Source organism: Coregonus lavaretus, assembly GCF_964263955.1.
Source record: "Coregonus lavaretus genome assembly, contig: HAP1_SCAFFOLD_5188, whole genome shotgun sequence".
Taxonomy (NCBI): Eukaryota; Metazoa; Chordata; class Actinopteri; order Salmoniformes; family Salmonidae; genus Coregonus; species Coregonus lavaretus.
Genome location: NW_028165239.1, coordinates 19,770 through 32,133, shown reverse-complemented (window position 1 = coordinate 32,133; position 12,364 = coordinate 19,770).

Below are 12,364 nucleotides of genomic sequence, written 5' to 3'. Positions count from 1 at the left end.
CTGTAGTTTATTTTTAGTCATTTAGCAGACACTCTTATCCAGAGTGACTTAATATATTTTTTGTGTAATTATTTTTTTCATACCTGCCCCCCAGTGGGAATCAAACCCTAAACCCTGGCATTGCAAATACCATGCTCTACAAACTGAGCCTCCTCATCCCTGCCACAATTCAGACTACTGGACATAATTATAATTCCTATCTAAACCTAACGGCTTGTGAAACCCCCACACAGAGGTGTGAAATCCCTCAACTTGAGGAGCTTCAAACATCAGAACAATGGCCTGACAACACCTGAGACATTTTTTAGGAAGATGGCATCATCTGGTTCTATTGCCAACATGATTAGCTAAGTTAAAAAAAGTATATTACAGAGTTAGACTTTCACAATAACATTCCTGGAAACAGATTGTAATTTTGATGCGCATAGGAATCATGAGTGCATTCAGGTGCGTATGCCACGGCTAAGTTTATTCACAGTAGACAAACAGGCTCATTGTGTTCAGAATTACCCTGGGTATGACGTCATGTCATCTTGTAACTATACATCAAATATAGTGATCATAAATGTTGACACTGTATTTGACATGAGTTTTATAATAAGAAAATTTGAAGTGCACATTTGGACTCATGGGTGTTTTGCTTGCTTGTATGACATCAAAGCAGTATTTATTATAGTCCTCAACGTCTCATCTTTCAAAATACATTTAGTCCTCTGAAGCGTAGAGCCTGTGGTCTGAAGTCATGTATAGCATGTTACTGTACAGCCACTGCGTACCAATTTAGGCGTTTATCAGTGCCATTTTCAACCTGTATACTTTAAAGGGCTACATACAAATTGTGCAACAATATTGCATTTTTAAAAGCCTGTTATATTAAATGAAGTGCCCTTTAATATAGACCACATGTAAAATTCAATAAATCAGATTTTTTTATATGAATAAAGACTTGCAAAAGTGCTAAAATTCTGCATTTTGGCATGTCCCTCTGTGCACCCTCTGTGACTTCTAGGACTATTTTAACCCACTTAACCCCAGAATTCCCCCAAGTTTTCAGGATCATTGCAAAGCCCTAGTTATTCTGTTGCTTAGACAAAGTCATTTCGGGAGATTGTGATTTATTTAATGTGATTAGTGATTCATTTTAAAGGGGCAATCAGCAGATGCAACATCCATTGATTCTTGAAGAATATAACCTATAAATGCCTCATGAGCTTAGTTCAACTGTCGTACCCCATCAGAACCCAAAATAGAAGCTTGTTTTACTCCGATGTTTGTAAACAAAGTAAATGGAAACAAATACTGTATAGCCTCAAAATATTGTTAAAACTATCGTTTTTTATGTCATGGATGGTCAGTCCTTGCTTCCATAGCTCTGTATTTGAATTTGAAAGGGATTACATTTCTCCAGCCCCATCCCTCAGCTTTTTACTAAAACAAGAGTTGGGAGTACGCTTTGTTATTGTTTCTACTGCTGATTGCTGCTTTAAGGTAAAACAAAGAAAAAATGTGTCCCTCATTTGAATAATGGTGAAACTATTCCTTTTTTTTTTTTTTTAAGAAACATTGAACATCTAAGAGAGAGAGAGAGAGAGAGAGAGAGAGAGAGAGAGAGAGAGAGAGAGAGAGAGAGAGAGAGAGAGAGAGAGAGAGAGAGAGAGAGAGAGAGAGAGAGAGAGAGAGAGAGAGAGAGAGAGAGAAAGAGAGTTGTGAGGAGCGAGGAAGAGTGAAAACAGTGGAGTGAGGCAGAGCGAGAAAGAAAGAGTGAAAACAGTGGAGTGAGACAGAGTGAGAGAGAGAGAGAATTGTGAGGAGAGAGAGTGAAAACAATGGAGTGCGACAGAGTGAGAGAGAGAGAGAATTGTGAGGAGAGAGAGAGAGTGAAAACAGTGGAGTGAGAGAGAGAGAAAGAGAGAGAGAGAGAGAGAAAGAAAGAGAGAGAGGGAGTTGTCAGGAGAGAGAAAGCGTGAAAACAGTGGAGTGAGACAGCGAGAGAGAGAGTTGTGAGGAGAGAGAGAGTGAAACAGTGGAGTGAGAGAGAGAGAGAGAGTTGTGAGGAGAGAGAAATAGTGAAAACAGTCGAGTGAGGCAGAGAGAGTTGTGAGGATAGAGAAAGAGAGAGTGAAAACAGTGGAGTGAGACAGAACGAGAGAGAAAGTGAATTGTGAGAAGAGAGAGAGTGAAAACAGTGGAGTGAGTCAGAGCGAAAGAGAGAGAGAGCTGTGAAGAGAGAGAAAGAGTGAAAACAGTGGAGTAAGAGAGAGAGAGAGAGAGAGAGAGAGAGAGAGAGAAAGAGAGAGAGAGAACTGTCCACAATGTTAATAGGAACAAAGATTTGTGTTCCTAGGTTAGGGCCCTTAATATGGAATACATTAAATAGAGTGGTTAGAATATATAAAGGGTAAGAGTTTCTATGAAGTACATCCAGTCGTCTGAAAAAGTTTGGGCACCCCTCTGAGGCTGCATAATAATTTACTCTGTCGTCACAGAAAATGATCACAGTGGCATGCCATTCATTTTCTAATAAAAGCTGAGTAATGGGCTATTGTCCAGACAAAGATTTTTAGTGTAGCAATATTAAGTTGTATGAAATTAAATCAGATGTGAAAAATAGGCTATGCCTCAGCCCAATAGGGAATGTCCTCTTGGTGTAACGGTCAAGCTGTTGCTTTCTCCCGCGGTAGACCTGGTTCATATCCCGTCGGTTACATTAAGCAGTCTATTCTCTGAAAATAGTCCAGACAGCATGTACCCAACAGTGAGCTCAGTGGGATTGGAGAGAGTCCCCTCTCCCTCTCTCTGTCTCCTCCCGAGTATCATTTCTTACTCGGCAGGATCCGTCCACGTTTTCGGAGGGCTCCTGGCAAGCGGGGAGTCGCCGACCCGCGTTCAATGTGCCGGTCCGCTTAGCGAGTGCGTCCCGCACGCCCCCATGTCTTCTTTTTTTTCATTTTCATATTTTTGAAAAAATAATTTTTCATATTTTTTTTTCTGCTTCAAAGTAGATTAAGTCAGCTTCTCCAACATTCCGTTTTTTTCTCTGCTTCAAAGTAGATTAAGTGAAGCTTCACCTCCATTCAGAGCCTGCTGATCTTCACATATGTTGCTCTTTATATGCCCCCCAACCATAATCTGGAAATATATTAATTTCAGACTTCTGGACATAAAACTTACATATTGTGTAAACCACACACAGACATGTGAAATCCCTTAGCTAGATGAGCCTCAAACATCAGAGCAATGGCCTAGGCGACAACACCTTGGGTGGGCAATTGTCTTCCAAATGAATGTTCATATATAACACGCCATTCTCCAAATCAATATTTCTATATAACATGCCATTCTCCTTGCATTATGCTGTTGGGTCATGGAGGAGGGAGGTTGCAATGCTGGGAAAAACACCTCCACAGCAGATCAACACAGCATTGCAACATTTTTCGAATGAAAGTAACAGCGCCCTTGGGCACCCCTGTAGTTTATTTTTAGTCATTTAGCAGACACTCTTATCCAGAGTGACTTAATATATTTTTTGTGTAATTATTTTTTTCATACCTGCCCCCCAGTGGGAATCAAACCCTAAACCCTGGCATTGCAAATACCATGCTCTACAAACTGAGCCTCCTCATCCCTGCCACAATTCAGACTACTGGACATAATTATAATTCCTATCTAAACCTAACGGCTTGTGAAACCCCCACACAGAGGTGTGAAATCCCTCAACTTGAGGAGCTTCAAACATCAGAACAATGGCCTGACAACACCTGAGACATTTTTTAGGAAGATGGCATCATCTGGTTCTATTGCCAACATGATTAGCTAAGTTATAAAAAAGTATATTACAGAGTTAGGCTTTCACAATAACATTCCTGGAAACAGATTGTAATTTTGATGCGCATAGGAATCATGAGTGCATTCAGGTGCGTATGCCACGGCTAAGTTTATTCACAGTAGACAAACAGGCTCATTCTGTTCAGAATAACCCAGGGTATGACGTCATGTCATCTTGTAACTATACATCAAATATAGTGATCATAAATGTTGACACTGTATTTGACATGAGTTTTATAATAAGAAAATTTGAAGTGCACATTTGGACTCATGGGTGTTTTGCTTGCTTGTATGACATCAAAGCAGTATTTATTATAGTCCTCAACGTCTCATCTTTCAAAATACATTTAGTCCTCTGAAGCGTAGAGCCTGTGGTCTGAAGTCATGTATAGCATGTTACTGTACAGCCACTGCGTACCAATTTAATTTAGGCGTTTATCAGTGCCATTTTCAACCTGTATACTTTAAAGGGCTACATACAAATTGTGCAACAATATTGCATTTTTAAAAGCCTGTTATATTAAATGAAGTGCCCTTTAATATAGACCACATGTAAAATTCAATAAATCAGATTTTGTTATATGAATAAAGACTTGCAAAAGTGCTAAAATTCTGCATTTTGGCATGTCCCTCTGTGCACCCTCTGTGACTTCTAGGACTATTTTAACCCACTTAACCCCAGAATTCCCCAAGTTTTCAGGATCATTGTAAAGCCCTAGTTATTCTGTTGCTTTGACAAAGTCATTTCGGGAGATTGTGATTTATTTAATGTGATTAGTGATTCATTTTAAAGGGGCAATCAGCAGTTGCAACATCCATTGATTCTTGAAGAATATAACCTATAAATGAAGAGTGAAAACAGTGGAGTGAGGCAGAGCGAGAAAGAAAGAGTGAAAACAGTGGAGTGAGACAGAGTGAGAGAGAGAGAGAATTGTGAGGAGAGAGAGAGTGAAAACAGTGGAGTGAGAGAGAGCGAAAGAGAGAGAGAGATAGAGAGAAAGAAAGAGAGAGAGGGAGTTGTCAGGAGAGAGAAAGAGTGAAAACAGTGGAGTGAGACAGCGAGAGAGAGAGTTGTGAGGAGAGAGAAATAGTGAAAACAGTCGAGTGAGGCAGAGAGAGAGTTGTGAGGATAGAGAAAGAGAGAGTGAAAACAGTGGAGTGAGACAGAACGAGAGAGAAAGTGAATTGTGAGAAGAGAGAGAGTGAAAACAGTGGAGTGAGTCAGAGCGAAAGAGAGAGAGAGCTGTGAAGAGAGAGAAAGAGTGAAAACAGTGGAGTAAGAGAGAGAGAGAGAGAGAGAGAGAGAGAGAAAGAGAGAGAGAACTGTCCACAATGTTAATAGGAACAAAGATTTGTGTTCCTAGGTTAGGGCCCATAATATGGAATACATTAAATAGAGTGGTTAGAATATATAAAGGGTAAGAGTTTCTATGAAGTACATCCAGTCGTCTGAAAAAGTTTGGGCACCCCTCTGAGGCTGCATAATAATTTACTCTGTCGTCACAGAAAATGATCACAGTGGCATGCCATTCATTTTCTAATAAAAGCTGAGTAATGGGCTATTGTCCAGACAAAGATTTTTAGTGTAGCAATATTAAGTTGTATGAAATTAAATCAGATGTGAAAAATAGGCTATGCCTCAGCCCAATAGGGAATGTCCTCTTGGTGTAACGGTCAAGCTGTTGCTTTCTCCCGCGGTAGACCTGGTTCATATCCCGTCGGTTACATTAAGCAGTCTATTCTCTGAAAATAGTCCAGACAGCATGTACCCAACAGTGAGCTCAGTGGGATTGGAGAGAGTCCCCTCTCCCTCTCTCTGTCTCCTCCCGAGTATCATTTCTTACTCGGCAGGATCCGTCCACGTTTTCGGAGGGCTCCTGGCAAGCGGGGAGTCGCCGACCCGCGTTCAATGTGCCGGTCCGCTTAGCGAGTGCGTCCCGCACGCCCCCATGTCTTCTTTTTTTTCTTTTTCATATTTTTGAAAAAATAATTTTTCATATTTTTTTTTCTGCTTCAAAGTAGATTAAGTGAAGCTTCACCTCCATTCAGGCAGTTATCACACCCCCCCACCCGGATTCGACCCCACTGGTCATTTAAAGACGTGTTTGGCTACGGGCACGTGGTAAGTTATGCGTTCACCTGGTAGTCGTCTTTTATGTTCTCCTCTCCCCCTCTCTTCTCTCCTCTATTCACTCTATTCTATCATCCACACCACATGCCAGCTTCAACACAATCCATTTACAAGTTAAAGACACACCTTGGAATAAATAGCAAAGGAAAACTACTACTAGATGTATTTTTTATTTCCCATCACCATGAATCATATTTAATAACTGAACAGTAGCAGACCTAACTTAATCTGTTCCTGACTCTGGATAGTGGATTAAAAAGACCATCAATCTCCAATGATATTAAAGTACAATTCTGAACATTACTGATATACTGAGTGGCAAGTCAAGATATGTGCTGGGTTTTTATTGTTTGGTTAACAGCACCACCTGCTGGACAGGTTTAATGTTGCTTGACTGAGCAGTATGGGAGAATAAAAGTTGCCAAATTTAGGGCCGGTTTCCCGGATATCTCCATTGAACATGCTTTTTAGTCTAGGACTAGGCTTAATCTGTGTCGGGGAAACCGGCCCATATAGTTTAAGTAGAAAGTAAGTTATTCCAGCTTGTAGTGGGCTGACTAGTCCTTGGGAATTGTCCTTTTGTTCCTGGACCATTTTCCATGCAGCTCCAGGTGACAGAGAACACATCAATTGGGTCGAGCCTACAAGCTGTTCAATGATACTGAGGAAAATTACATAGAGACAGAGAACCAATTGAGAAAACATATCAATGGTTCTGAATGCCAACCAATACACATCAGAAACATACATCATGATTAATGTGATAGAACCTGCTCTTACCATGAGAAACAGATTCCCCAATCTTCTCCTCCTCTTCTTCATCTTTAATGTTGACATTCAGCTCCAATGTAGGGAATGTCCTCTTGGTGTAACGGTCAAGCTGTTGCTTTCTCCCGCGGTAGACCTGGTTCATATCCCGTCGGTTACATTAAGCAGTCTATTCTCTGAAAATAGTCCAGACAGCATGTACCCAACAGTGAGGTCAGTGGGATTGGAGAGAGTCCCCTCTCCCTCTCTCTGTCTCTCTCTCTGTCTCTCTCTCTCTGACTGGAGTAGAGAAGTGAAATGGTGTGTCTCCTTTGGTCAACAATACTCACCTTGAGACACTCCACAGCCTGTTGGAGCTCCTTCAGCTCCTTCTCTCTCTCCTGGAATCTCTGCTGGACTTTCTGCTGACTCATCCCCAGCTGCATCTGTGGAGAATCACTCTTCAATGAGCTATCAAGCTTTATTTGTCCAGTAGATCAATAGTATAGTAATGTGACATAGGGCACATAGAGAGGAAAGTCTAAAATCTTGAGGAAGTCCCTTTACCATATGACATTTTCTATGTTGCTATGTGAATTATTATAGTGTTTATGGTAGGTGTACATGTATCAAGGGGTTGAGGGTCACCTGGTATACTCGGCAGCTGGGTAAACACCTCCCGAGTATAATTTCTTACTCGGCAGGATCCGTCCACGTTTCCGGAGGGCTCCTGGCAAGCGGGGAGTCGCCGACCCGCGTTCAATGTGCCGGTCCGCTTAGCGAGTGCGTCCCGCACGCCCCCATGTCTTCTTTTTTTTCATTTTCATATTTTTGAAAAAATAAGTTTTCATATTTTTTTCTCTGCTTCAAAGTAGATTAAGTGAAGCTTCACCTCCATTCAGGCAGTTATCACACCCCCCCCACCCGGATTCGACCCCACTGGTTATTTAAAGACGTGTTTGGCTACGGGCACGTGGTAAGTTATGCGTTCACCTGGTAGTCGTCTTTTTTTTCATTTTCATATTTATGAAAACATATATATATATATATTTTTGGTAGTCATTTAGCAGACACTCTTATCCAGAGCGACTTACAGTTAGTGATGCATATTTTTCTTCATATTTTTTATATATTTTATATATTTTTTTCTAGCTTTATAAAAAAACAAACGGATAAAAACCTGGTTTTCTAATATGTACGGGTTCATGAGGGTTGCCTAATCACACATGTGACATTTTGGAAGGATGTGACCTTTTTAACCCTTCGAAACAGCACCTATGACCACAATGTAAGGCACTTCCGGTTGTCACAGGAAGCTGTAATTAAACACATATCCTCATTGGGACAAGCTCTTACAGAATCCTGAGTTTCAGGTCAATCCGTGAAAAACTAAACTTTTTACAGAGGGTTGAATGTAGCGTTTTCACTATCTGCTGGTGGATACATCTAAACCATGTTTAGGGTCAATCTTCCCACTTCCGGTTGCTCCAGGAAGCTTAAACTCAACACAGTAATCCTTAGTGGCTCCAGATGGCTTGACAAAGAAGACAGTTGATATGCAATATAAACCCACATAGTGGCATCAAGTTGAAGTTAGCAAAGCAGGCAGTTTCTATATCCCTGTGGAGGCTGGCCACTCGCATCCCAAGTTAGGCAGCCTATGCCATGTCTTTCACCTCAGGAGATGGCCACTCTCTCTCCCCCCCTTTCACCTAGCTGAAGGCACCTCAATCGACTTTGGAAGGATCTTCCACCTATTGCAACCATACAGATTTGTAAGAACATGATTCCTGTGAGTGATTAAAAAGCAAGAAAGCATCTAATCTTACCCATATGGTCTCAAAAGAGAAAGGCTCTCATCACCCAATGGATCCAATTGCCTGTGTAATTCTGGACCAATGCCTGTTGGTAACTTCAGTAGCTATCCACGCAAACTACCAGTTTGCTATACAACTCAAACAGCAGTATAATGTGAAAATTTTTTGTGGGCATTTAAAAATGACAGAAAATCTTTTCCAAAATGGTCCTCAAATGAGCTGTACTCTCAGGCCCATGGGAGAAAGGGTTTTACTAGGCAGGGAGTGTAGAACAAGATGCATGGAGCTCCAGAGGTCACAAGGTCAATGTGGGCCTGCATGGATGTCAGCAGGGCATGAGGGAGAAGGCCCAAGTGAATAGGTGTGTCTGTGTGAGTGTGTGTGTGAGTGATGTATGTTGTTAAGCTATGGAATTAATTGTACAGCATTGGATTGGTGTTGGCATGGGGTAGAGGGAGTTTACATATACCAGTCATTTCCTTTTAAATCCATGAAGGGAAGTGGACAAGTTCACACTTAGAAAGGAGATAATAGTTCCACACCTCATGTGTCCTGATAACTACAGGAATGGAACCATATTGAGGTTGGCTGCTTTCTATACGGTTTGATGGGAGAGAGAGAGAGAGAGAGAGAGAGACAGAGGACATCAGGTAAAGTTCTGGAGATGAGGGAATATGTGTGCAGAAAGAAACCCTCCAGTATGGTTAACCCCAGTTAGGCCCAGTATGGACTATCAATACAAGTGACCATTTAGAATGCGACCCAGTTCAATGGGTCTTAACAGAACTGGGGGATGTCAGCCATGAAGTTGTCTAAACACAACTGGAATATAATTTGTTTGTGATTCATTGTTAATGGATTTTCCATTAGGAACACAGGGGGAAAACCTAACACAACAACACACATAACACACAACCAATAAAAACAAAGGGGGAGGAAACCACTAAAGTCATTACCATATTGTCATTTTCTAATGACAGGGAGAAAACATGTAAAATCTAGAAGACTACTTTAGATTTGGTCAACAGAAGCCTAGTGCACTACGTAGGGAACAGGGAGAGATTTGGGACAGAGACAGTAACTCCTGTATGGAAATCTTCATTCTAATGACAGTGAGCAAATCTCCACCCTATTCCCTATGTAGTGCACTACTTTAGATCTGATCAGAAGTAGCCTAGTGCACTACGTAGGGAACAGGGTGTCATTTGGGCCAGTGTCAGTAACTCCCCTAGGTATGAATTGTCTCTCTATCTTATCTGTCTTCTATATGATGTTCTCCTCTCCTCCTCTCTTCTCTCCTCTATTCACTCTATTTTATCATCCACACCACATGCCAGCTTCAACACAATCCATTTACAAGTTAAAGACACACCTTGGAATAAATAGCAAAGGAAAACTACTACTAGATGGATTTTTTATTTCCCATCACCATGAATCATATTTAATAACTGAACAGTAGCAGACCTAACTTAATCTGTTCCTGACTCTGGATAGTGGATTAAAAAGACCATCAATCTCCAATGATATTAAAGTACAATTCTGAACATTACTGATATACTGAGTGGTAAGTCAAGATATGTGCTGGGTTTTTATTGTTTGGTTAATAGCACCACCTGCTGGACAGGTTTAATGTTGCTTGACTGAGCAGTATGGGAGAATAAAAGTTGCCAAATTTAGGGCCGGTTTCCCGGATATCTCCATTGAACATGCTTTTTAGTCTAGGACTAGGCTTAATCTGTGTCGGGGAAACCGGCCCATATAGTTTAAGTAGAAAGTAAGTTATTCCAGCTTGTAGTGGGCTGACTAGTCCTTGGGAATTGTCCTTTTGTTCCTGGACCATTTTCCATGCAGCTCCAGGTGACAGAGAACACATCAATTGGGTCGAGCCTACAAGCTGTTCAATGATACTGAGGAAAATTACATAGAGACAGAGAACCAATTGAGAAAACATATCAATGGTTCTGAATGCCAACCAATACACATCAGAAACATACATCATGATTAATGTGATAGAACCTGCTCTTCCCATGAGAAACAGATTCCCCAATCTTCTCCTCCTCTTCTTCATCTTTAATGTTGACATTCAGCTCCAATGTAGGGAATGTCCTCTTGGTGTAACGGTCAAGCTGTTGCTTTCTCCCGCGGTAGACCTGGTTCATATCCCGTCGGTTACATTAAGCAGTCTATTCTCTGAAAATAGTCCAGACAGCATGTACCCAACAGTGAGGTCAGTGGGATTGGAGAGAGTCCCCTCTCCCTCTCTCTGTCTCTCTCTCTGTCTCTCTCTCTCTGACTGGAGTAGAGAAGTGAAATGGTGTGTCTCCTTTGGTCAACAATACTCACCTTGAGACACTCCACAGCCTGTTGGAGCTCCTTCAGCTCCTTCTCTCTCTCCTGGAATCTCTGCTGGACTTTCTGCTGACTCATCCCCAGCTGCATCTGTGGAGAATCACTCTTCAATGAGCTATCAAGCTTTATTTGTCCAGTAGATCAATAGTATAGTAATGTGACATAGGGCACATAGAGAGGAAAGTCTAAAATCTTGAGGAAGTCCCTTTACCATATGACATTTTCTATGTTGCTATGTGAATTATTATAGTGTTTATGGTAGGTGTACATGTATCAAGGGGTTGAGGGTCACCTGGTATACTCGGCAGCTGGGTAAACACCTCCCGAGTATAATTTCTTACTCGGCAGGATCCGTCCACGTTTCCGGAGGGCTCCTGGCAAGCGGGGAGTCGCCGACCCGCGTTCAATGTGCCGGTCCGCTTAGCGAGTGCGTCCCGCACGCCCCCATGTCTTCTTTTTTTTCATTTTCATATTTTTGAAAAAATAAGTTTTCATATTTTTTTCTCTGCTTCAAAGTAGATTAAGTGAAGCTTCACCTCCATTCAGGCAGTTATCACACCCCCCCCACCCGGATTCGACCCCACTGGTCATTTAAAGACGTGTTTGGCTACGGGCACGTGGTAAGTTATGCGTTCACCTGGTAGTCGTCTTTTTTTTCATTTTCATATTTATGAAAAAAAAAATATATATATATATTTGGTAGTCATTTAGCAGACACTCTTATCCAGAGCGACTTACAGTTAGTGATGCATATTTTTCTTCATATTTTTTATTTTTTTTATATATTTTTTTCTAGCTTTATAAAAAAACAAATGGATAAAAACCTGGTTTTCTAAAATGTACGGGTTCATGAGGGTTGCCTAATCACACATGTGACATTTTGGAAGGATGTGACCTTTTTAACCCTTCGAAACAGCACCTATGACCACAATGTAAGGCACTTCCGGTTGTCACAGGAAGCTGTAATTAAACACATATCCTCATTGGGACAAGCTCTTACAGAATCCTGAGTTTCAGGTCAATCCGTGAAAAACTAAACTTTTTACAGAGGTTTGAATGTAGCGTTTTCACTATCTGCTGGTGGATACATCTAAACCATGTTTAGGGTCAATCTTCCCACTTCCAGTTGCTCCAGGAAGCTTAAACTCAACACAGGTAATCCTTATAGTGGCCTGATGGGTTGACAAAGAAGACAGTTTGATATGGCAATATAAACCCACATAGGCATCAAGTTGAAGTTAGGGCAGCAGGCAATGTATTTCTATATCCCCTGTGGAGGCTGGCCACTCTCTCCCCCCTTTCACCTAGCCTGCTGCACCTCATATGACATTTTGGAAGGATTTAACCTATTTGAAAAAAGTTGAAAGGCAACGTGGATCTACTGTGGTGTAGTTCTTCCCAGCATTGCAACCATATCAGATTTGTATTACATATTGCCTGGAGTGATTTAAAAAGGAAAGAAAGCTCTAATCTTTACCCAAATGGTCTCAAATTA